The 23,909-nt window shown below is 38.6% G+C and overlaps 1 pseudogene; it reads left to right on the plus strand.

The window, feature by feature from the left end:
* The first annotated feature begins 384 nt into the window (after positions 1 to 384).
* Positions 385 to 23,909, plus strand: part of LOC132226757 (enhancer of rudimentary homolog) — a 33,340-nt pseudogene continuing 9,815 nt past the window's right edge.

The raw sequence follows: 23,909 nt of genomic DNA on the forward strand, positions 1-23,909 counted from the left end.
AATTATCTAAGATGGCTACATGACCACTTAGAAAAATAAGACTGCGTCTTCTATACATAGATTTGTTAGGTAGCTACATATATTAACCAAGTTTCAGTATTTTTTTCCTTTTCCATTTTATTATTTTGGATGAGGAATGTTGGAAATGATTAAGTGACTTATAAGTTCAGAGATTATGAAAATAAAAGGAGCCACATCTGAACCTCATGGGGAAATTTATCACATGGACATCTTAAACATGTGATTATTACAATGACTAATGGAGCTTTGTGCTCTCTTGGGGGGAGGGTAGGGGAGGAAGGAAGAAAGGAGAGAGGGAACAAGGGTGTCTTCCTTTATATGAGAGATAGTTGACTCATGTCAGGTGAAAGTATATTGTTAAACATGGATAAAATGGTGAGAATGGATGCCAAAACGTAAGAGAAGAGGACTGCTCTATTGTTCATTTTTTTTCTCTCCTCTTCCCTGATCTACTCTGTTTCAATAGGCAACTCTGGGGGGGTTTACTAATACATATTTTATTTCTCAGACTCCAGTATCAGCAAGATATTGAAAAATCAAAGTACCTGGGTTTTTTGCTTCTTTTCCTTGACAAAGGCCTGGGATGCAGGAACACCATTACCTCTGTTTACCTCTCAGGAAGAGGCCAAGATAGAAGCCTCTTGCTGTTTCAGTTCTGGATTATCTCTTCAGCCCTGTGTAGCCTTCAGATTCTCCACTGCCTACATAATGAAATGAGTCCTTCTATTATAATTTTTGAAAGTGTTTTCTCTCTTCCTAGCCAGATGACTACTGACAGAGATCTTGAGACTTGCCGTCCGTCGAAAAGCAACAGCTTCAGGTGAGGTCAATACAGGATTTTCAGAGGAGAGGTTAACCTACTCAGAAAGATACAAACCTTAAGATGGAGTTGCGGCTCACTACGTGTCCATGGAGTAGGCTTCTTGGCCCTACATGTGACTTCTACATTCTGATGGGAGTGAGGGTTTATGTAACCCTTCTGGCCAGGGTAAGATATAATGCATTATTCTTTGACATTCAAAATTGAATTTTTATAAAAATACAAGATTCATGCACCGGTGGGATCTCTTGGCCTGGCCTGCACCCTCTCTCAATACAGGATCCCTCGGGGGATGTCAGAGATCAGGTTTCTGCCCCATCCTTAAGGCCAGTATGCATATAAGACCTTTGGTTAATCTGTTCCCATGCTCCCCCCTCCCCGCTTCCCTCGGAGATTCATCAGTCTGTTCCATGTTTCCATGCCTGTGCATTGAGCATCTGCTCCCTCGTGGTCAGTGTGTGTCATAGCTACCAGTCAACCAGTCGAACAGTCTCTTAGGCATATAAATATAATATGTTTATATTAAGGGAATTTTTGTTTTATCTATGTTTTAATACATTGTTATACCTATTATATATATGTATGTATATTTGAAACCTTTTTATTTTTACCTTTATTTATTTACTAGAAGCCCAATGCATAAAATTTGTGCAAGAGTAGGCCTTCTTTACCCCAGCTGCTGGCACTGGCTTCCCTCTGGCACCCAGGCCTGGGCTTCCCTCGCAGCCCACTTTGTCTGGAAGGTCGTCAGAAGGATATCAGTCTAAGTAGCATATTACTTTTTTATTATTACAGACAGCCCTCAGGTTATGTCGGTCTCGACGTACGTGGTTTCGTGTTTACGTCGCCATCTCCCATTTATTTATATATAAAAAAAGTTCCATCACTTCAACATATTTACGTATGTGCTTTATGTTTTTTATTATTTATTTACCACAAGCGAAGGTCAGGAATTGTTATCTTTCTTTTAATTTTTTTACTGTTTCACTTCATTACTGCTGTTTATGTGCTCCATGTGAGTGACGTAGGTGCTTATGTAGGTGGGCTCCGACTTATAGTGAAAATCATGTTACAACATGCCGTAGGAACGGATCTCCAACATAATCCAAGGACCTACTGGATAGATCCATGGTCAGCAAACCGCGGCCCACGAGCCACATGCGGCTCTTTGGCCCCTTGAGTGTATCTCTTCCACAAAATACCATGTGCGGGCAGGCGCACACATACAGTGTGAATAAAACTTCGTGGCCCATGCGCAGAAGTCAGTATTTTGTGGAAGAGCTACACTAAAGGGGCCAAAGAGCCACATGTGGCTCGTGAGCCGCGGTTGGCCGAGCCGCAGTTTGCTGACCACTGGTATAGATTGATATTAGTGAGAGGGAGAAGGGGGAGGGGGGGAGAGAGAGAGAGAGAGAGAGAGAGAGAGAGAGAGAGAGAGAGAGAGAGAAACTTTAATTTGTTGCTCCACTTATTTATGCATTTATTCTTTGCTTCTCACATGTGCCCTGATCTGCAAACCTTGGTATATTGGGGTGATGCTCTAACCAGCTGAGCTACCCAGCCAGGGCTGAAATCTTTTTAAAATATAACTGATAGTATTTTTGTCCTCTTGTCTTTTAGAATAAGAACTCAAACTGCTCTCACTGTAATAGAAACATATTAATAATTTGATTATTGCCATATTGCTTACATGTAAGGTATACTCATTTGCTAGACTTTTCATAGCAAAGTACCACAGACCGAGTAACAAATAAAAAAAATATTTTTTCTCACAGTTCTGCAGACTAGAAATCTGAGATCAAGGTGTCAGAAAAGTTGGTTCCTTCTGAGAACTAGGAGGGAAGGATATGTTCTCGGACTCTCCTTGGCTTGATAGACATAGCCATCTTCTTCCTCTGTCTTCACATAATCTTCCAAGTGTGTCTGTGTTTTCTATGTCCAAATTTCCTCTTCTTATAAGGACACTAATCATATTATATTAAGAGCCATCTTATTGACCTCATTTTACCTTAACCATGTCTTTAAAAATGTTATGGCCAAAATATAGCCACTTTATGGGATACTGGGGGTTAGGAGTTAATACATGATTTTGAGGAGAAAAAGTTCAGCCCACAACAAATTGAGCCAGTATTTGTTCTCCAGAGTGCTACCATTTCTATAGCAAAGGCACAGCCAGGGACTATATTATTAGTATCTAGCCCACCTCCTTTTTGTCCCTATATGTGGCCTTATTACTAGCCCTTGGCAAAGGAATGGGACCAGGAGTAATGATTGTCACTCATGCCCAAGGTTTTTAAGAATTATATGTTCCTTCTCTATTACCTGGATAATTTTTTTAATATACCTTGATTGATTGCAGAGAGCAAGGGAGAGAGAAAGAGAGATAGAAACATCAATGATGAGGGAGAATCATTGATTAACTGCCTCCTTCACATCCCCTACTGGGGATCAAGCATGTGTCCTTGACTGGAATTGAACCTGGGACCCTTCAGTCCGCAGGCTGAAGCTCTATCCACTGAGAAAACCAGCTAGGGCTGCCTGGATAATTTGAATGAAGAGGATTTGGCCCTAAACTAGAGGATTTGGAGCCAGAGAATAGAAAGAACTGGAGTAAATTACTCATGGTGTGTAGAAAAATCATTTAATCTACAGTCAGATATGCTGGCACTGAAATGTTATACCTATAAAATTGACTGGTAGTCTGTTATAACTCTAATCTGTTTGGTAATTAACTTCAGATAGTTTTAACCTAATTAAATCATAAATAGGCAGAGGAAGTGGAGTGTTGCCATTGCTTAGAGGTCAATTGAGATGATTAGATAATAGCAAGTGCAGGTTAAAAATTTGAAGATCTATATTATGTAGGGGCAAAATATTGAAAAACCATTTATGGTCTGTAATAATTCAGAAGACAAAGCATGTCCTACTTAAGTCTGTAACTCTAGGAAAGTGGTTCTGAAACATGGGGTTCAGGGAGTGGATCTCACCCTTGTGGGTTTTTGCCTCACGAAGTTTGAAGAATAAAATTTGTGGACTAAAAGGACTTGTTAGTAAAAGGGTATACATTTTTTAGATGAAAATACAAATTCCCATGTAAGGACAAGTTCCCATAGGGTGTAACCCACTAAGCCCTCTTTTTTTCTAAGGGTTATAAATGCTGCAGTTCTTTGTCTCTTCATGCTCCCTTCTAATTGGACCCTTTCCCTATTTTTTAAAAAATATATTTTATTGATTTTTTTACAGAGAGGAAGGGAGAGGGATAGAGAGTTAGAAACATCAATGAGAGAGAAACATTGATCAGCTGCCTCCTGCACACTCCCTACTGGGGATGTGCCTGCAACCAAGGTTCATGCCCTTGACCAGAACTGAACCTGAGACTCTTTAGTCCCCATGCCGATGCTCCATCCAGTGAGACAAACCAGCTAGGGCACCCTTTCCCTATTCTATGACCCTGTGCTTTGCTAACTGGTCACTCTTTTGTAGAATATCAGCTTCAATGTCCAAAACCCACGTGGTGTCCCCTTTCTCTCCCCGCCTCATCTTGCAACATTCCTCTATCTTCTGTGAACGTTTCCCTCTCTCCAGCATCTGTCCTCTGTGGAAGTATGTTTCCTTTTTCCCACACTCTGTGACTTTTCTTTATCCTCTGTGAATGCATGCCTTCCTCTCCCCTTACCCTGTGGCACTTTTCTTTCTCTGTGAATGTATGCCTTCCTGGGCCCCATGCCCTCACCTATGCATTCCTCCCCCAAGGACCCTCTTTATTCCTAAGACTCCCTAAACATACCTATTTTGTCCCTAGAATTCCTTTCAGTTGGAAAAGGTGAGATAATTTGTTAGTTTTTACTTAATGCTTTAGCAAGGTGTTAAACAAGAAGAAAGTGCAAGAACTGACTTATTTCAGAGCAGAGGTTGAAAGAACAGAGGTGAGAAATTTTGGGTCACACATGTTTGGAAAAGGCAAAAGCTTTTAGATCCTAAATAGTAAGAGACAACACAAGAAAAGGACTTTTCATGGCAAAGGCACATTAAGATGTCTGTTATAGAGGAAATTTCAGCCTTCTGGCAAATACTGTAGTAGGGAAGTTTCCTTCCCACCTAAGCTAATTCTTTCAAGAGACATAGGGTGTGGTGTGGGGGCGGTGGGAGGGGGGTAGGGGGAACCAGGCTTAAAATTTTAACTAGGAAAGAACTTAGTTGTGCTTACTGGTATGTAACTGACTAGTAGCAAGTGATCAGAATTCTACTAAGCTTTTTAAGAATATGTTGCTGAGAAAAAAGAAAGAAAAGAAGCTACATCTAAATAACTGGTAGTTCTAAGACAACAGACAACAGCAGGGCTTCAAATCTTTGCACCAGAAGGACGCACCCATCTCCCAAAGAGGATTTCGTTCTCAGTGCCCACTTCAGATGTAATCATGGAGGGAACTGTGACATGAGGAAACTCCCAAAAGTTAAAATCCGGTGCCAACAGAGAATGCCAGAATCCTGAGTCTATTCAAGAAAATACCTCCTCTTACAGCAGTACCTCCCTGCTAGCCAGAAATAGCCACAATGGACATTGTTATGTATAACAAATACCTTCTATTATGTTAAGGTACTAACATGCAAAGATTCACTAGAGTAGCTATCTCAGTATTCAATGTGAATTTTTTTTTGGTGACTATTGATGGCTTTAGATGATGTAAATATAAAGAGAGAGAAAAGCAAAGGAAAAAAACAGGTAAATCCTGTTTTTCTTCAGGGTTTGTGTAGTCACAACAGCACCTCATTACAGTTTTGATTTAACCATAGTGTATTTGACACTGTCTTTGAGCCTGGTGGCCATAAAAGCCAAAGTGTTATACACATGGTTCCCTCCCTGTGCAAACATATAAGCAGATTAGAGTTAGGAATGGAATAGTTGTTTCTCATATATTTACAGAGAGAGAGAGAGAGACAAGAGGGAGAGAGAAAAGAAATTTGTTGTTCCGCTTTGGTCTCTAGCTTTGCACGCTTCTGCAAGGCAAATAGTCATAGTAATAACAAAAGAGTTCAGTGTTGACATATTAGAAAAGCAGACTGTCTCTTTTGTTTTTTCCAGTTAGTTTTATTCTTCAGTTAATCATGATATATGAGATTATCTTCAATTATTTCCTTCCCAATATTTATGATTTCTTACATTGCTTTTTGCAGCTGATCTGTTGTCCCAATTATGCCCCGATTAATTAATTATCTGTCTAGACTTAGTGGAACGAACGCAGGTGACCAGGAGTCAGCAATAACAGCCTATCCCCTGGTACTTCAATGTCTGAGCCAAACCAGAACACATGAACACACAAGACAGAATTAGTATGCAGTCACACAAGGTTTATTTACCTACTAGAGGCCCAGTGCATGAAATTTTGTGCACTGGGGGAGAGGGGGTACCTCAGCCTGGCCTGCACCCTTTTGCAGTCCAGGAGCCCTCAGAAGATGTCCAACTGATGGCTCAGGCCTGCTCCCCATAGGCCGCTGCACTCGTAGTCATCAGCGCGGGCTTGTGGCTGAGTGGAGCTCCCCTTGTGGGGGCACACTGACCACCAGGGGGAATCTCTTGCATTGAGCAACTGCCCCCTGGTGGTCAGTGCATGTCATAGTGACCTGTGGTTCCTGGTCGTTCTGCTGTCAGGGTCAATTTGCCTATTACCCTTTTATTGTATAGGACTAGGGGCCCAGTGCACGAAATTCGTGCACTGTGGGGGAGTTCCCTTAGCCCCGCCTGCTCCCTATCACAATTTATTAACACAATTTGTTCTAAGGCGAGGTAGATATACACATCAAAGGGTAGGGTTTCCTGTATACAATCCATTGTCAGATTGGAAGAATTTGCCTATGGCTGTTCAGGTGTTTGGCCAGTAGGAGCCAATAACATGTAGACTGAGATGCCCTGAGCTATCTGGCAATAAGCAATCATCCCTTTTCAGGTTTGGGGAAAAGCCCTTGCCATTCCAAGATGATTCAGCCCTTACTGACATGCTGGAATTGGCTCCCAGGAATGCAGGAAGTCAACCTTGTTTAATTCCCTTTAATTATTTATGGGATGCCTCAGTATTTGTCTAACCTCTTACCATAAAACAGTTGTCTTCTTCCATTTGAGAACCTGACTGTCCTTTTCTCTATTTCTTTTATCATTACCTGAGTAACATGCAAACTTTACTGGGTACCTTTCCTCTATAGGATGTTGCTCATTATGCTGCAGCTGATGAGCTGTAATCCTTGCAGTAATGTAGTAGTACTGTGTGGTTGGAGAGATTCTGTGTACAGAAACATGGTCAGATCCACAGAGAGAAGGAGACTGTCACAATAATCAATGCGATTGCTACGTTTCCCAAAAGAGAACCCAGTACTTCTCTGCATGGGTTCCCAACACAGAGACTTTAGAAAAATAGCTCTTCCTTTTTTTCCAACCAACTGACCCCTAACAAAGAAAAAAATAATACTTTATTTTCTTTGCCTTGATAATATTTCAAAATATTGGTTCACTCGTGTGTGTGTGTGTGTGTGTGTGTGTGTGTGTGTGTGTGTATTACTCCTGTGTCATAGATCTATATATACTAAATTATATTTTTATTTCAAATGTAAAAACATTAAGGATAGTGACATTGAATGACTTACACTAATTGTCTGATTTTTGGCAGAAAGAAAATCAAACCTCAAGGCATCTGTAACCATGTTAACAAGTCTGTGTATTCAGAAATCTTACTTTTAAAAAAGCTATTGAGGCAATGACTATAAAAAACAAATTTAAATTGGGACTTCTTTTAGTGGTCTTTCTTCTCGTATTAATGCAATTCAATGTAATATTAAATGGTTGTCTTTTTTTTCTGCAAGTAAGAGAATGCTATTAGAATGAGTCTAGTATTAATCTCTATTCAAAGGCTATATTCAAAAAGCCATTCATAAAAGACAGAAATTCTCCAGAGCTTAGGTTGATGAATGAAAAAAAAATGAAGTAGAAATTGCTTAAATGAAAGAGATTAGGTTTTTACAACATGGCATAGTTTTGACTGTCTTTTTATTGTGTGTGAACATAAAAGTTTATTATAATAGAACTTAAGTATTTTTATTTACTATTAGTAAATATAGCCAAATTGTAATCAGTATCTTAAAATTCATTGTATATATAAAATTTGTTTGAAGGCTGGAATTGATATTCTTGTTTATACTAAAGAAATTTAGCTATCCATTATTTAATTTTGAACAAACAAAATTTAAGTATAGCTCTGAGTAGAACTAAGATGCTGCTAACATTCTGTCTTCCCACATAAACTCATCACCAATGATAAAACTCACTTAAATTTAGAGAATCTTATAATACCAATAAATTCTTAGTCTCTCCTAGACACAATCAATTCACCTTGTTAACAACAACAGTAAAATTCAATAAGGTTTTATTTTATTTTCTGAAAACTAAAGGCAGATGCCTCTTCAAATTTTATTTGTACATGTTAAAACAGCAACCACAAAATTATAAATTAGATGTAAAATATATAAATTAAAACGTACAATTTAAACATAATTAATAAGCCACAGCTCTTGGGGGTATTTAATCTTCATATATTCATAATTTTAGAAAGAAAGAAAGTGAAAAACTGCCCAGCCAGTGTGGCTCAATGGTTGAGCATCATCCCATGAACCAGAAGGTCACAGTATGATTCCTGGTCAGGACACATGCTCGGGTTGTGGCCTCATTCCTCAGGAGGGAGAGTGCAGGAGGCAGCTGATCAGTGATTCTCTCTCATCATTGATGTTTTTATATATCTCTCTCTGAAATCAATATGTTGATTTCAGATAGTGAAAAACAAAAAAAGTTACTGTGGAGATGTCTATGTGCCATAGGTAGATGTGCAGTATTCTGAAGCATTCTACCCAGAAGCTATTTGGGATATCTATATATATATAAAGGCCTAAGCAACCATTATGATAGAATGACTGAAACAACTGGTTGCTATGACACACACTGAGCAAGCAGGCAGACAGTGGTTAGGAGTGAGCAGGCAGGCAGCTGTGTGGTTAGAAGTGAATGGCACCAAATTGCAAGAGGGCACAGGCCAGGCTGAGCCCCTCTCCCCTCCTCCCATGTACAAATATTGTGCACCGGGCCTCTAGTATTTAAATAACAACTTCTATTTTCAATGAGGGACCACAAAAATTGCTATAAAGTGTAACCTTTTAACTTTCAGTGAAAACATATTGAAGATGATGTTTCATATGTTTACAATAGTGATGGGAAGCTGTATTTGTAAATCCTCTATAATAAAAGCCTAATATGCTAAGTATTAGGTTGACTGGTTGGCCGTTCAACCAATCAAAGTGTACTATGCTAATGATATGCTAAGGCTGCTCAACTGTTTGCTATGACATGCACTGACCACCAGGGGGCAGATGCTCCAACGAGTAGCTTAGCTTGCTGCTGGGGTCCAGCCGTTCAGGACTGAATGAGATGGGCCAGACATGACATGGAGCTCTTCCATGGTCCCTCCCCAGCTGGCCAATCTCGGTGGGGTCCCTCAGCTTGGCCTGTGCCCTCTCACAATCCAGGACCCCTCAGGAATGTCAGAGAGCCAGTTTTGGCTTGATCCCACACGGGGAGCACTGCTCAGCCAGAAGCCTGGGTCAGGGCTGGCGAGTGCAGCGGTGGTGGAGGGAGCCTCTGCTGCCTCCATGGCAGTGCTAAGGATGTCTGGCTGTAGTCTTAGGCCCGCTCCCCTTGGGGAGCGGGTCTAAGCCATCAGTTGGACATCCCCGATGGGCTTCCGGACTGTGAGAGGGTGCAGGCTGGGTTGAGGGACCCACCCCCCAAGTGCACGAATTTCATACACTGGGCCTCTAGTGTCTACATAATGCAAAGGGAGTTACAAGGTAAAGTTCATTTTGGCAAAGTTCATTTTTATCTTCTATTACAGTCCTTTGAGTAGCTGGCTTTTCAACAATCATCTAAACTTTTTAAGACATGGTCTTCATCTCAGCGCCTGCCTTCAGGTCTTGCACAATATATAGGTTTAATAAGTACCTAAGGAATGCATGAAGTTACTCTCCCAAAATAAATCTCTTTTGTATATAATTAATGACATAGGAAAGGATTCAGATAGGGATTTCCACTTGGAAAGTATAGCAGAAATTTATGAAGTCTGACACAGGGAAGAGAATAAGGATGCAGCTGCCGAGTTTTTCTTTCAATATTTTCTTCAAAAGATTAAAGCCAATGCATGTTGACTGCCTGTAAGATGTGTTTACAGTCTCCTTGTCTGGACTTGCCTCCATCTGAACTTCTGCAATGTAAGAATTATTACATTTAGATGAGGAGATGGGAGTGTGAACTGGCTGAAAAACACAGACTTCATATTTTTAGTTTTGATTTTATTGATGAGAAACATAGTTAAAACATAATTTGGTATGTAAGGAAAAACTACTTTATGAACTTTTATGTATTTGGTTAAATATGAAATAAACTAAACAGAAAGTTCAAGCAATGCAGCATAGAGGAATATTAGGAACAGAGGCTCTAAGGCTCAAATTCCTGGTTTTAAATCTTGCTTTTGCCACTTACTAGCTCTATGCCCTTGGACAATTTGTATAAACTTTGTCTGCCTCAGTTTTCTCATATGCAAAACATAAATAATCAAATAGTGTGTGCAAAATTGTAAGCACATTTAACTATAAGCTGAAAATCTTGAAAGAAGCATGGACTCTATAATATTTTAAGGATAAATTATGCATAACCTATTAAGATGCATTTATTAAAACCCAAGGTATACTGTAGTGAATTAATTACGATTAAGACCTGCATCTATGTGAACCTATGTGGTATAGAATATATCCAACATGTTAAAATTATATTTCATATGTTGTATAAGAATATTATTGCATATTCTTTCAAACTCAGATGAATGTCCTCTTAATTCAGGAAAATCAGTTCTGGTTTCAATATGGCATTTACAGGAATTACAGACTTCTCTTGTATTGATGGTGTTTTGTTATTGTTTCTTTTCTCAATCAGAAATTATGCTCCCTCATCTTTGGCTCACTTATTACCTTTCTTTAGACCTCAACTTAGAAATCTTTCCAAAGAGACCTTCTTTATGCTACATCTAGAGCAGCTGTGACCCCTTGCTTTTCTTTAAGTCGTTGTAAAAACGTTTAAGTCATTATATGCATTTGACTGCTAACTTATTTTCTGCTTTTTCCACTATGAAGATAATGACACTTTTTGTTGTATATCCTTATATTTTCAGTGTCTAGTTTAAATGCACAGAGTAAGTATGCATCAAATAGTAGTTGAATGAATGAGAGACTGTGGTCAACCAAACATGATGGCTGTTTGTACATTGCAATACTTGGTTTGGGCTGTTTGCTTCTCTTAGATTTCATCCATGAAAACCTTTATCTATATTCAACATTTCCATATAAGCCTGAACTGCTATTTTGCTCTTCCCTCACCCCTGCCACTGCTACTACTCCATGCTTCTGGCCTAAGTTAATTGACTTCCCCACTTCCTAAGGACCAAGAACTCAGAATGATTTATGTGTAATAGAGAAGAGGATCATATATTTTTATCTGCAAGAATAACAGTTGTATATAAAAACAACATGCTTATTTGATGGAGAATGTAGATAATAGACTTTTGCTATAACATTATCTGTATTCCTTTGACAGCTTTCATTATTTTCACAATAACTCAGCCGATGGCTGCCACTTTCTATTGAACTTCTGACTATCATAACTCAGTGTTTAATTATATACATTTTACCAAATTATGGTTAAATGATGAATATATAACTGTGGAACGTAAGTGTTGGTATCCCCCAAATTAATGTTCTATTGTTACAGAGTTCTAAGTGTTTCATTGGGGATGCGTATTGTCTTTTATAAGTACCGCGCGCTAACCGAAGGGATGCGTATTGTCTTTTAATGTGCTTCTATGGCTTTCTTTTGTGCCCATTTCTACACATGATGTGATGTATACATGGAATTTTCATTATTAAGTGCAAAGAAGCCCCAGGGTTGTCTCCATTCTATTCATATTTACGTGTAAATGTGCCATCTCTTCAGACATCATGCTAATATTAGAAAATGGAGATGGGTGTAGATGCATTTGTTTGCTAGGACTACTATAAAAATCACCACAAACAGCCCTAGCCAGTTTGGCTCAGTGGATAGAGCATCAGCCCTCGGACTGAAGAGTTGCAGGTTTGATTCCAGTCAAGGGGCTGGCCCAGTCGGGCCGTGTGGAGGAAACAACCAATCCTTGTGTCTCTCTCACATTGAACTCTCTCTCCCCCTCCCTTCCACTCTCTCTAAAAATAAATAGAAAAAACTATCCTCCAGTGATGAGTAACAAAGCAACAACAAAAAAGTACCACAAACTGGTTAGCTTAAACAACATAAATTTATCATCTCATCATTCTGGAGGCTGTAAGTCCCAGATCAAGGTGTTATCACAGTTGATTCTTTTGGGGGGAAAGTAAAGGAGAATCTGCTCCATGTCTGTCTCCTAACTCCTGGTGGTTTGCTTTGAAAATCGGCATCACTTGGCTTAGAGATGCGTCGTTCCAATCTCTGCCTTAATGCTCTCATGGCATTCTCCTTCTGCGCATGTCTGCCTCTTCACGTTCCCAGTTTTTATAGTCATGTTGGATTAAAAGCCCACCCTGCTCCAGTTTAACCTCATCTTAATTTACTGTGTGAGCAAGGACCCTGTTTTCAAATAAATGTACATTCTGAGCAATTGGGGGTTAGACTTTACCATATGAATTTTTAGGGGACCCAATTTAACCCATAACACACTAATGATTCCATTACTGATATTTAAACGTAAGACATCCAGATTGTTTTTACCTGATAACGGGATGCTTGCTGAAGAATGCTAATTAGTTATCTCAGTATTTGAGTTATTTGTTGCAAATAAAAACCTGAATTTATTCAACATTGCTTATTTTATGGACACATATGTCTGTGTAACACATATTTATATTTTCCACCACCCCCTTTCCTACACTGTAGACATAAAGAAGATGCTTTTCATTGTTGGTATACATCTCCTATCAGAATATCCTTTAAGTTTTCACAATTAATATACCTTATTTGCAATCTTCTTACACTACCAACTCTGTTTCAAAAGTTTATGTCTCCAGTTTTTAACTTTATTCTCCCTTATTCTTCCCAAAGTCATATATTGATAAATAAATGTAACCACCAAGAAGAAGGAGGGCTTTGATGTGACACAGTCATTGATTTGGATATGTCAGAGAAGCCACCTTTTAAAAATATAGATTTTTTTTTCAAATAAAAAACTCCAGTTATCTGAATTTAATGCCAAAGAAAAAGTCTGCCTAATTTGTTGAAAAGGAAAACAAAAGTACTGAAATCATTTGAGTGTACTTAGAAACCAGCTAATGAGAAAAGGTTTCAGAAATTTACAGTATTCTCTCTTGCAGAATAGGCTCTCATCCTTTGCTTATGTTTTGAACTCAATGTAACATGCAACTGTGTTATATTTTTTCCAGCTATACTGCATATATTTCAGGTTAACTGGCAAGTCTTTGGTAAAGACAATTAGGGTCTATGTTTGTATTAATATTTATGTTCATCACTTATTTTTTTTCTTTTTTAATAACTTAGGGAAAGTTAATACATCAAAATAAACTTTCTTAAGGGTAGAATAATGACAGGTTATATAGTAGTTTATTTTTAAGTCTTCAACCCTTTTTAGGTTTCAATCCCTATTTTATAAGTGTACCCAATGAGTTCAACGACCATCAGAAAGAGAATCGAAATGTCAGCATGGGCAAAAATCTGACAATTTGCTCATTATTCACTGTCAAGACAAGCTTATGGACTTTTAATGATAATTTCTAATGAGAAAGCCCCCCAAATTGAGAACAAAATAATTAGAGTAAATGTTACTGGCCAAAGTGACAGAGTGATATATTTCATCCTGATGACTTTATGATTTTATGAAATAACATGTATACATTTTAAAATAGCTCATTTGCAATAATGTCTATAACCCTCTGAATTACTGGTGTTCCTAATTTATGCTTATTTATGTCACTAATTTCTAGATCAAGATTAGTCACTCATTTCTTTCTCCCAGAGCTAAAGATAGAATGTCGTTTAAATATTAGAAACCCACATCTAAAACAGATGCTGTTTACAAAATCTGCTTATTTTTTCATTTTTTTGCTGCTCTTCAACTCTGGATAAACTTTCACTTACCCCTGCTGATTCACTAATGTTCCAGGGGTCACACCTGTTCTTGACAAGGTGCGGGAGGGAGTGGGTTGAAATTTGAGAGAAACACCTGGGTGAACTTTGCTGTAAAGGATTTTTATATATTGCTGAGTCTTTTCACTCGCTTCCCCAATGCCCTTTCTGTTGACAGCAGCAACATGCCTCTTGCTGCCCCATGGGTCAGGATTCTTCCTTACAGGCAAAATAACAGCCAACAGCTCTGTGCGAAAAAGAAGACTGAGCAGTTTTTGCTTTCAATGAACAGCTCAACGCGGGAGGACAAACATAAGTCAGGGGTTTTGGCATAAAATACTAAATAAACACTGGAAAATAAAGTGTGTGCTACTAGAAGAAGAAATATCAAACTTTATTCTTAGTGTCTGAAACATTGTAACCTTCAGCAATTCATTTATACTATTAGGACTCATTATCGTTATAAATAAAATAAGGAAGTTAGACTAGATGAAGTGAAAGTTGTATCTAACTCCCTCAGTGTGTTTTTTGTTTGTTTGTTTTAGATGACATTGCAGTATGTATGGTCAGTTATTAGCTTCCAGGTGATTCCTCTTGGGTGCTTCATACTCCCTTTACTAAAACACAATTCTATTCTATTCACCATTAAAACTCTATTGTCTTTGCCATTGGAGACATTAGAAGAAGCATGGAATTATAATACTACAGAATTGGAAGGAAGAAGTTGACAAAATAAAGAAGTAGTGATGACTTGATTAAACTTGAGTAATTGGATCCTGAGGAGGCAGAACGCTCTGTGCCCACCCCAACCTCCCATGATGGTGCCATCTCCCTAATGCCTACCATACACTGCCTGACAGTTTCCACTCTTCTCTGGTCATCAACCTGACATTGTGTCAATTAGCTATGCACCTTAGTTACCAAAACTGAAATATATCCTAAAACTAGTTTAATACTAAGGAGGGGAGAATGTTTAAAATAACTGCTTGACCTTAAGGAATGTTTACCATAAAGAATAAAGATAGTGGTTTTACCACCAGCTAACATCTGCCATGTGTGTAAAACGTGCCATGTACTGGGCTATATCTATCATTTCACTGAAAACCCACAAAATTGTATGGAGTAGAAATAATTGTCCCCATTTTACGGATGGCTCAACCAAGGATTAGCGTGTTTCTATAGCTTTCCCATCACTACAGAGAGCTAATAAACAATAGAGATAGGATTTGAATAAAAAATCTAACTTTGAATACCATGTTCTGCTATGAAATATTAAGATTTTCAGATTGCAAAACTTGATGATACTGCAATCAATTTGGACACTATCACTTTTCAAGTTATATTTAATTCCGTGAATTTCAATCCTGCAATTTAAGCCCAACATTATAAAACAAGTGTTTTTCACATCATTATAAATCTTTCTAAAAACACTTTAATTGATACCTATATTAGTTTTCTATTGCTGCTATAACAAATCGCCACAAATGTTGTGGCTTAAAACAAAACTACTTTGTTATCGTATAATTCGGAGAGTCAGAAGTCCAATGTTGGAGTTACAGTGAAGGTCTTGGCAGGGCTACTCTTCCTCCTGGAGGCTCCTTCATCTTCAAAGGCAGCAGCGATGGTTAAGTCCTTCTCATATCCCATTCCCCTCACCCACAGTGCTGCTTCCCTCTTTCATTTTTAAGAACACTTGTGTGTATGTTGAGTGCACCTGCATGTAATTCACGATAATCTTCCTATTTTAGGGTCATCTTATTAGCAACCTTAGTTCCAGCTACAACGTGAATGCCCTTTGCCATGGAACCATGATATTCACAGGTTTGGGTAATTAGGACCTAGACAACTTTGGGCATATAGGGGGTGGGGGTCTATCTATGCTGCCTGCAATGATGTCTAATATACTTTAAACAATACATATGCATGTAAAATGCCTCTCACAAAGAGATGTCTGTTCCCTAATTGCTATGTGTAAGTCTATTATATTATGAGATGATAAATGTGTGTGCTTTTAAGCCACTTAGTTTGAGGTAACTTCAGCCAATGTATTAAAATAATTAAAACCGCTTTTCCACTAATAAGATTGACAAAACTAAAAAGGAGAGAGAGAGAGAGAGAGAGAGAGAGAGAGAGAGAGAGAAATGAAGGAAGGAAGGAAGGAAGAGAGGAAGGAAGGAAGGAAGGAAGGAAGGAAGGAAGGAAGGAAGGAAGGAAGGAAGGAAGGAAGGAAGGAAGGAAGGAAGGAAGGAAGAAATTTAATCTTGTGTACAGTTCACAAGAGTGCTTTGATAAACAATTTGTAAGTAGTAATTTTAGTGACTCTTAGGAAAACAATTTGACATTATGTGTAGAAAAAGAGTTTCGAAATGTGATTAAGGTTGTGGGCCTTTAGAGAAAGTATGCTGAAAGATTCAGCAGGGCCCAATCTAATCCCACAAACCTTTAAAAGCAGAGAGATTTGTTCAGATAAAGTCAGAGAGATTCAAGCAGCAGGAGGGACTTGACCCACCTTCGACAGAGAGCAGCATGGGCAGACACTCGGAACAAAGACCAAATCCATGTCTGACAGCCAGCAAAAAAATAGGGACTACAGTTCTACCACAATAAGGAACTGAATGTGGCCAGCCCCTGGGCTGAGCTGAGAAATGGATTCCTCTGCAGAGCCTCTGGTAAGGTATGCGTTCCTGCCAACATTTCATTTTCATGATTATGAGCAGCTTAGTTAAAGGACTGGGGTGAGCAAAGGGACTTCTGACCTATAGCATTATGAGATGATAAATGTGTGTGCTTTTAAGCCACTTAGTTTGAGGTAACTTCAGCCAAAGTATTAAAATAATTAAAACTGCTTTTCCACTAATGAGATTGACCAAACTAAAAAAAGAAAAAGAAAAAAAAAAGAAAAGAAATTTAATCTTGTGTATGGTTCACAAGCGTGCTTTGGTAGACAATTTGTGAGTAGTAATTTTAGTGACTCTTAGGGGAACAATTTGACATTATGTGTGGAAATTAAAATTTACATGCCATTCGATTGGTTACTTACATTCATATAAATTTACCCTATAGATATACCCACATCTGATGCAAAAACATGTGCAAGAATGTGTGTCTATTTTAGAACTGTTTGTATGAGAAGAGTAGTAGAGAGAGCTTTATTTCTGTTTAACTTAATATGGCACAGCCGTGAAATGAGCTCACAGAAATGTTCATGATGAAGTTGATCTAGATTAGTTTTATAGGTACTATTGTCATTTATAAGAAGTACATATTCAGATAACCAAGATATATTTCTGATACGTATTTCCTCTTTGCCTGTGGTTCCTGGGTCACAGCTCCCGAAACCCTGGGAGTTTTCTGAGGCACAGCACTTTTTTATATTTGGTCTCTTGCCTTCAAGCCTTGATGTTCCTTTAGAGCTATACATGTGAAGCAGATGCTTTGTTATTTATAACAGCCCCTTTCCACCACAACTGGGTTTATGTCAATGAGGTGACTTGTTAAGTTCCTAAGGATGGGGGCTGATTATCAGGGGGACCCACCATGACTACAGGGTTGGAACTTTCCATCCCACTCCCTGATTTCTGGGGAGGAGAGACAAGAGGTAGAGATTAAATCAATGGCTGTGCCCAGTGATTTATTTTTTAAAATATATTTTTATTGATTTTTTACAGAGAGGAAGGGAGAAGGATAGAGAGTTAGAAACATCGATGAGAGAGAAACATCTAGAGAAACATCGATCAGCTGCCTCCTACACACCTCCTACTGGGGATGTGCCTGCAACCAAGGTACATGGCCTTGACTGGAATAGAATCTGGGACCCTTCAGTCCACAGTTTGATGCTCTATCCACTGAGCCAAACCGGTTAGGGCTGTGCCCAGTGATTTAATTATCATGCCTGTGTATGAAGCCTCCTTAAAAGTCCCAATTGAGCAGAGTCAGAGAGCTTCTGGGTGGGAAATCTAGGGGAAAGGGCAAGGCATTCCATACCTTGCCCTATGCATCTCTCTCATCTGGCTGTTCCTGAGTTCCATCCTTTCATAATAAATTCATAGTCCAGTAAGTGAACTGTTTTCTCAGAGTTCTAGGAAATTAATTAAATTCATGGAGGCTGTTGCTGAAACCTTCAATCTATAGCTGGTTGGTCAGAAAAACAGGTGATAACCTGGGTTTGTGACTGGCATCTGAAGTGTTCAGGGATAGGGTGGGCAGGTGGAAGTTTTGTGACACGGAGCCCTTAAATTTGTGGGGTCTGATTTATCTCCTGGTAGAGAGCGGCAGATTTGAATTGAAGTGTACGTTACCTAGATGGTGTTGGAGAATTGCTTGGTATGGTGTGTGGGCCCCCCACTCCCACCAACACACACACACACACACACACACACACACACACACACACACACACACACACACTTTAGAACCGGATGCAGAATATTTCATCTTATAAAACAGTCCCAGGATGCATTTTCAGGTGCAATAATCAAGGTACTGAAGGGTACTACATCATGGTCACATTTGTTTAAGGGCCTAAGTCATGTACCGCAGTGCATAGAAATGTTCTAATTCCATAGTAAAAACTGGTCAAATTGAATGTTTCTGGGAAGGGTGTCATAGGAACTGGGAGCATAGATGAAGAGGGAGACTTAATTTTTACTATAAATAGTTTATACTATTTCAATATTAATATGTCCTGCATCACTTGTCAAAGTAGTTCTAATCCAAGTTACTTTTTTTCTGGCTTATAAGCAAACAGTTTCCTCAGAAATTTTTCAACAATTTCCATTCTCATGAGAAATTTGTCTGTTTTCCTGGAATAAGTCTTTTAGAATGTGGATATCTGATCCCACTCACCTCTCTCCCCTGTGCCATGTTACAAACACACCTTAGTACATACAAAGGCCTTTACATATCCAAAGTTTTACTTCTACAAAAATTCAAAGTATGAAACACCCACACAATATCTAGTATTTGCCCAGTAAGGACCTAGGGTGTGGGAGGGACATCAATAGCACATTCTCTGTGGTAATTAATAATTTTAATGTGTCAAGGACTAGGATGGGGCAGTAAACTGAGCATGTTGAAAAGCAAAGTAGTGCTAGGAGGTTTTCATGATAGAAGAACATTGAACTCTTTCTAATATATTTTAATTTGAGTGGAATCAAATTAAATTAAAACATGCTATGAACTATTAGACTAAATGGGGTATGAATCAGATTGCCTGCTAATAGAGTTCGGAGACGTTTCAATTTTTAAAATTTTTATATATGTTTTCTATATTTTCTATAATAAATTTATTGTCAGAGAAAGATATTTTTAAACATGCCTGTAGTCAGGTAATGACATTCCAATACTCTCTGTTCACCATTATTCATCTTGGTAGAGATAACAAGGTCTGAACCAAGGCTTTCCCCATCATTCAGAGCCCGTTAACATGGATGAACTATTGATGGTGTTCTTCATTGTGGTTTCGTAGTCCTATGTTTTAAGTGTTGCATAACTTTTTTCCTATGTTTCTTCATGGGCATCTTAGTTGGAAGTTGCTAGATGTTCCTCAGTTGTTGCTAACGGCCTTCTTCTCTGAAATGAGTCTTCCTGATTCAAAACAAGAAAATTAATTTATGCTTTTGAAACGGGTACAAAATGTAGCCCATTCAAAATAGAGGGTGCTCTGCAATAAAAGAGAATTAATGGTGAGATAATGTTTCTCTTACCTCAAATGGCCACTTTTGGTTCCAGAAGGTATTGTAGTCAGTTGGAATCCATCAGCTTATATTTCTCTCCTGTAATAATAACTCAGACATTTATTTAACTCCATATTTTGTGAGCAAGTAAAACTATTAGTTTAAATTCGTAGACCTATAACAAGGAATGAATAGTGTATATGTATTTTTCTGAAAGGTTATCTGAGCATGAAAACTAAAGATTGGGTGGAATTTGACATTAACATGTAATTATACTTTCCCAACACTCATGGAAAGCATTTAGCTAAAGGATGTCTTTGTTGTTGTTCTGGTCCATCAAAATTCTCTTCATGCTTTAGTTTGGTTTTATTGATTTTGTGTTCTTGCACAACACTAATGAGATCTGAAATGTTCTTTCTTTATATGAGTGTTCCTATTATGCTTTTATTACAATTCTAGATTTCTCCATCTATAATTGGTTAAAATTCACTTTGAGTTTTACATCTTCAGGAGTTATTCCCTTAGGAGGTTAAGCTTCCCGCCAAAATGTGCTGCAGAACTTCTGCCTCCAGTTATGCGTTAGCAGAGATAAATTCCTTCATTACACAGCCCTGAAGCTTCCTTTATATCTATGCATTTTCTGTCTGCCATTGGCTTCTTGTCCGACATGTATTTTGGTTCTAGAAATGGCCTTGAAAGCTCTTCTCTTTTTGTAAGGAATAGTAACTGTTAAGAATGAATTCCACCCTTTTGCTGAAATATATTGAACGTGACCCTTCTTTGGGACACTGTCCAACTCATTGACTAAATGCTACAGCTTTAAATTAAAAACTGTGTGTTTTATTAGGCTGCTATTTAAGGTTTTGCCTGTTATGTACTGTGTAGCACCAGAAAAAGCTATTAATAACGTAGACCTCATTGATTGGATATTTATTGGAACAGTTTTTGACAGATGACAGGAAAGTGTTTTGGTGCACAGAAATAAGTACCTTCTTAAAATCTTTAAATACATGGAAATGTCTTAAGAGACACTGGATAGAGCGTTGGCCTGTGGATTGAAGGATCCGGGGTTCAATTCTGGTCCAGGGCGTGTACTAGGGCTGCAGGCTCCTCCCTGACCCTGGTCTGGGCGCGTGCAAGAGGTAACCAATCGGTGTGTTTCTCTCACAGCAATATTTCCCTCTGTCTTTCCCTCTCTCTTCCACTCTCTCTAAAAATATGGCAAAATATCCTCAGGTAAGGATTAAAAAATAAAATAAATTAACATAACATCTTTCTTGAAATATGAGCATACATTGGTATAAATGGGCAATGAGTAATTACACTGAGCCAGCAAACTTGGGGAGTGAGAGATGGTTTTATCTTGAGTTTTCATTGTGTGCATATATATCATAATGAATTAATTATAATACCATAGGTAGAGTACTTAGCCAAATGGTTAGAGGATGATATACATGTGATGGTAACCTTTAGGTAGAAATTAATGGAACTTTCAAACAGTGGCACAAACGTCCCAAACTGCAGGATGATCAGAGAAATACGCTGTAGTCATGGTAAGCTGTGGGCAGGGATCTTAGCAGCAGAGGCCCTGGATGCCTCATGTATAATGAGCGGTTATGAATATGGGTAGAGTCATTTGCTTCCTGTAGGCAGAAAATGCAGATGTTCGATGGAGATGTGTAAATGGCTCTCCTCAGAGGAGCCCCTAGCAAATAATAAGCTCTATGACCTCCAGGAGAATAATGCCCACTTCAGTGAAATTTAAGAAATTGCCCCTTGAGGTAAACTTTTGCTAAAATGAGAAGCCTTGGGAGTTTTTTCTCCTGACTGCCCAAGATGGGGAAAGAGTTATAAAATTCACCTCTGGTGAATTCACCTGAAGTGAATTTTGTAACTCTTCCTGAGTATGAAAATAACAGGCCATTGAAAAGATGGCAGCAAGGGGTAATAGAGAGTGATAGGTTTATCTCAGGAAGAATCGCTTAAGTAGTAATGTTCTGTGAGGAGCTCTGATCTTTTGGTGCCCAGAAAAAAATACACAAATATATTCACCAAAAAATATCAATCCCAAAACACCCCCATAATGTATTAGGTCAGAATAGCTTATTGAGAGGCGGTGTGGAAATTTGGAAATGAAACTGGATGAGGCATAGCTTGAATGTGGCTATTGTGTACAAAACCACAACTGTCAAGAAGTTTCCTCGTTTTAAATTTTTAGTGTTTGTAATAATGTGCACTTTTCTAGTCTGTTTTCTCAAAGACAGTGTTCATGGACCATCCGATTAGGGAGAAATATTCAGTCACAGCTTAATGTGGGTCTAGAGAGCCATGGTTGGCAAACCGTGGCTCGCGAGCCACATGTGGCTTTTTGGCCCCTTGAGTGTGGCTCTTCCACAAAATACCACTTGCGGGCACGCACATACATACGATTGAAACTTCGTGGCCCATGCACAGAAGTCAGTATTTTGTGGAAGAGCCACACTCACGGGGCAAAGAGCCGCATGTGGCTCAGGAGCCGCGGTTTGCCGAGACACAATTTGCCGACCACTGATAGGGAAACCTTTAAAAGTTGACATGTGGGAATGTTCGTATTGTAGTTTGGATTTACTAGAAGCAGATACTAAAGTGGATTTGGGATATAAAATATTTATTATGGAATGGCACCTATGAAGGCAAGGAGGGGGAAGAAGGATTGAGCAGAGGAAGAACTCAAATAGTGATGTAGTTCTGGCAAAGCCTTAGCTGTCACGAGGGAGCCCTGCAGGGGTCCTGCCCCGCAGACTTGCCCCAGGTTGGGCCAGAAATGGCCAGGCCTCTATACCCTACCTTGCTCCGTGGGGATATGTTAGCTGCCCTCCTCTGCCACTGTTTCTGCACACAAGGGCGAGACCTTAGGCCAAGAGGCGCTCTGCAGCTGAGCTGGACCTGAAGGAGCTGAAACTGGAGACTTCCTGTGGATTGCACTTGTGCAGCTGGGCATCTCCTCTTCCCTTGGTGGCTGATCTGAGTGGCATATCTCCACGTTCACCACTCTTCATTGTTTTTGCAGTCTTTCATTTATTTTGTTATGTAGATATATGAATTTTTAACTCATGCTATTCCAAAGGGGACTAGGTATTCTTGTATCCTCTAGATATATTTGAAAGAATAACAGAACTTATTATATAGAAAAAAAATCTATAATTACAGAATTTTGGCATATAACCCTGGCCCAGAAAATTTTAAAAAGTGTTACAGACTTGAAATATGCCTTTATTAAATAATTCTCGGTGTTATGTTTCATATTTCAATAAATGATTTCTTTTTTATTTTTTAAATGATTTCTTTAAATAGTTATATCTTGAAGGCTTATTACTCAAAATGAAGGCCTGATTCTCTGGAAAAAAATAAGTCTTTCATCTCTTAATAAACCAAAGTTTACACCTAACATTTCTAATTGTATATGCCTAATTTAGCATATTTTTCTAATTTAGCACACATAATTTAATTTAAAAGAAAGAAAGAAAAGACCATTGCTGTGATGTTGATTGCTTTTTCCTTGGCTGACAGCTTTTTCCCTGGCTTTCTTCAATCACAGTTTTGACATTCCCTTGACCATTCCAAACCTCAATGAGACCCTTTAGTTGGGAGTTTTACAGGAGTCGGCAAGCATGAAATTAATTTTCCAAACTGAAGTGGCTTACAGATGCCAGAAGCTCATAACTCAGTACCACTGTGAAATCCCTGGATTAGTTTTTAGCTTCTAGGTTGTTTTTGTTGTTGTTGTGATTGCTCTTATGGTTTAACTGGGTGAATTCCTTCAATTTTTGTTATATAGAAAAATATATTACACATTTTTAGAACAATGGAGCTGCTTTCCATTAATATATGTGTATGTTCTAATTTTCTGGCTATAATCTTCCTGATAAGGTATAGTCATACAGCAATGCAGTAGTTCTGTAATGTTACTAGGGGATAATTTCCTTTCACATTGCACTTAAAATTGTGCCAGTCCTTTTTATTCTGATCCTGTAAGAGGTAGTAGTATGCACAGTTGAGAGCCCCAAAGCTATGATCTCTACTCTAAAGAATATAAATTCTGACCTCTGTACAGTCATGGAGGACAACCCCCATGAAGATTTGTCATCTGTAGGTTTCTCATGTACAGATAAACATAAGAGGGTGA

This window comes from Myotis daubentonii, chromosome 2 (assembly GCF_963259705.1).
Source record: "Myotis daubentonii chromosome 2, mMyoDau2.1, whole genome shotgun sequence".
Classification (NCBI taxonomy): domain Eukaryota; kingdom Metazoa; phylum Chordata; class Mammalia; order Chiroptera; family Vespertilionidae; genus Myotis; species Myotis daubentonii.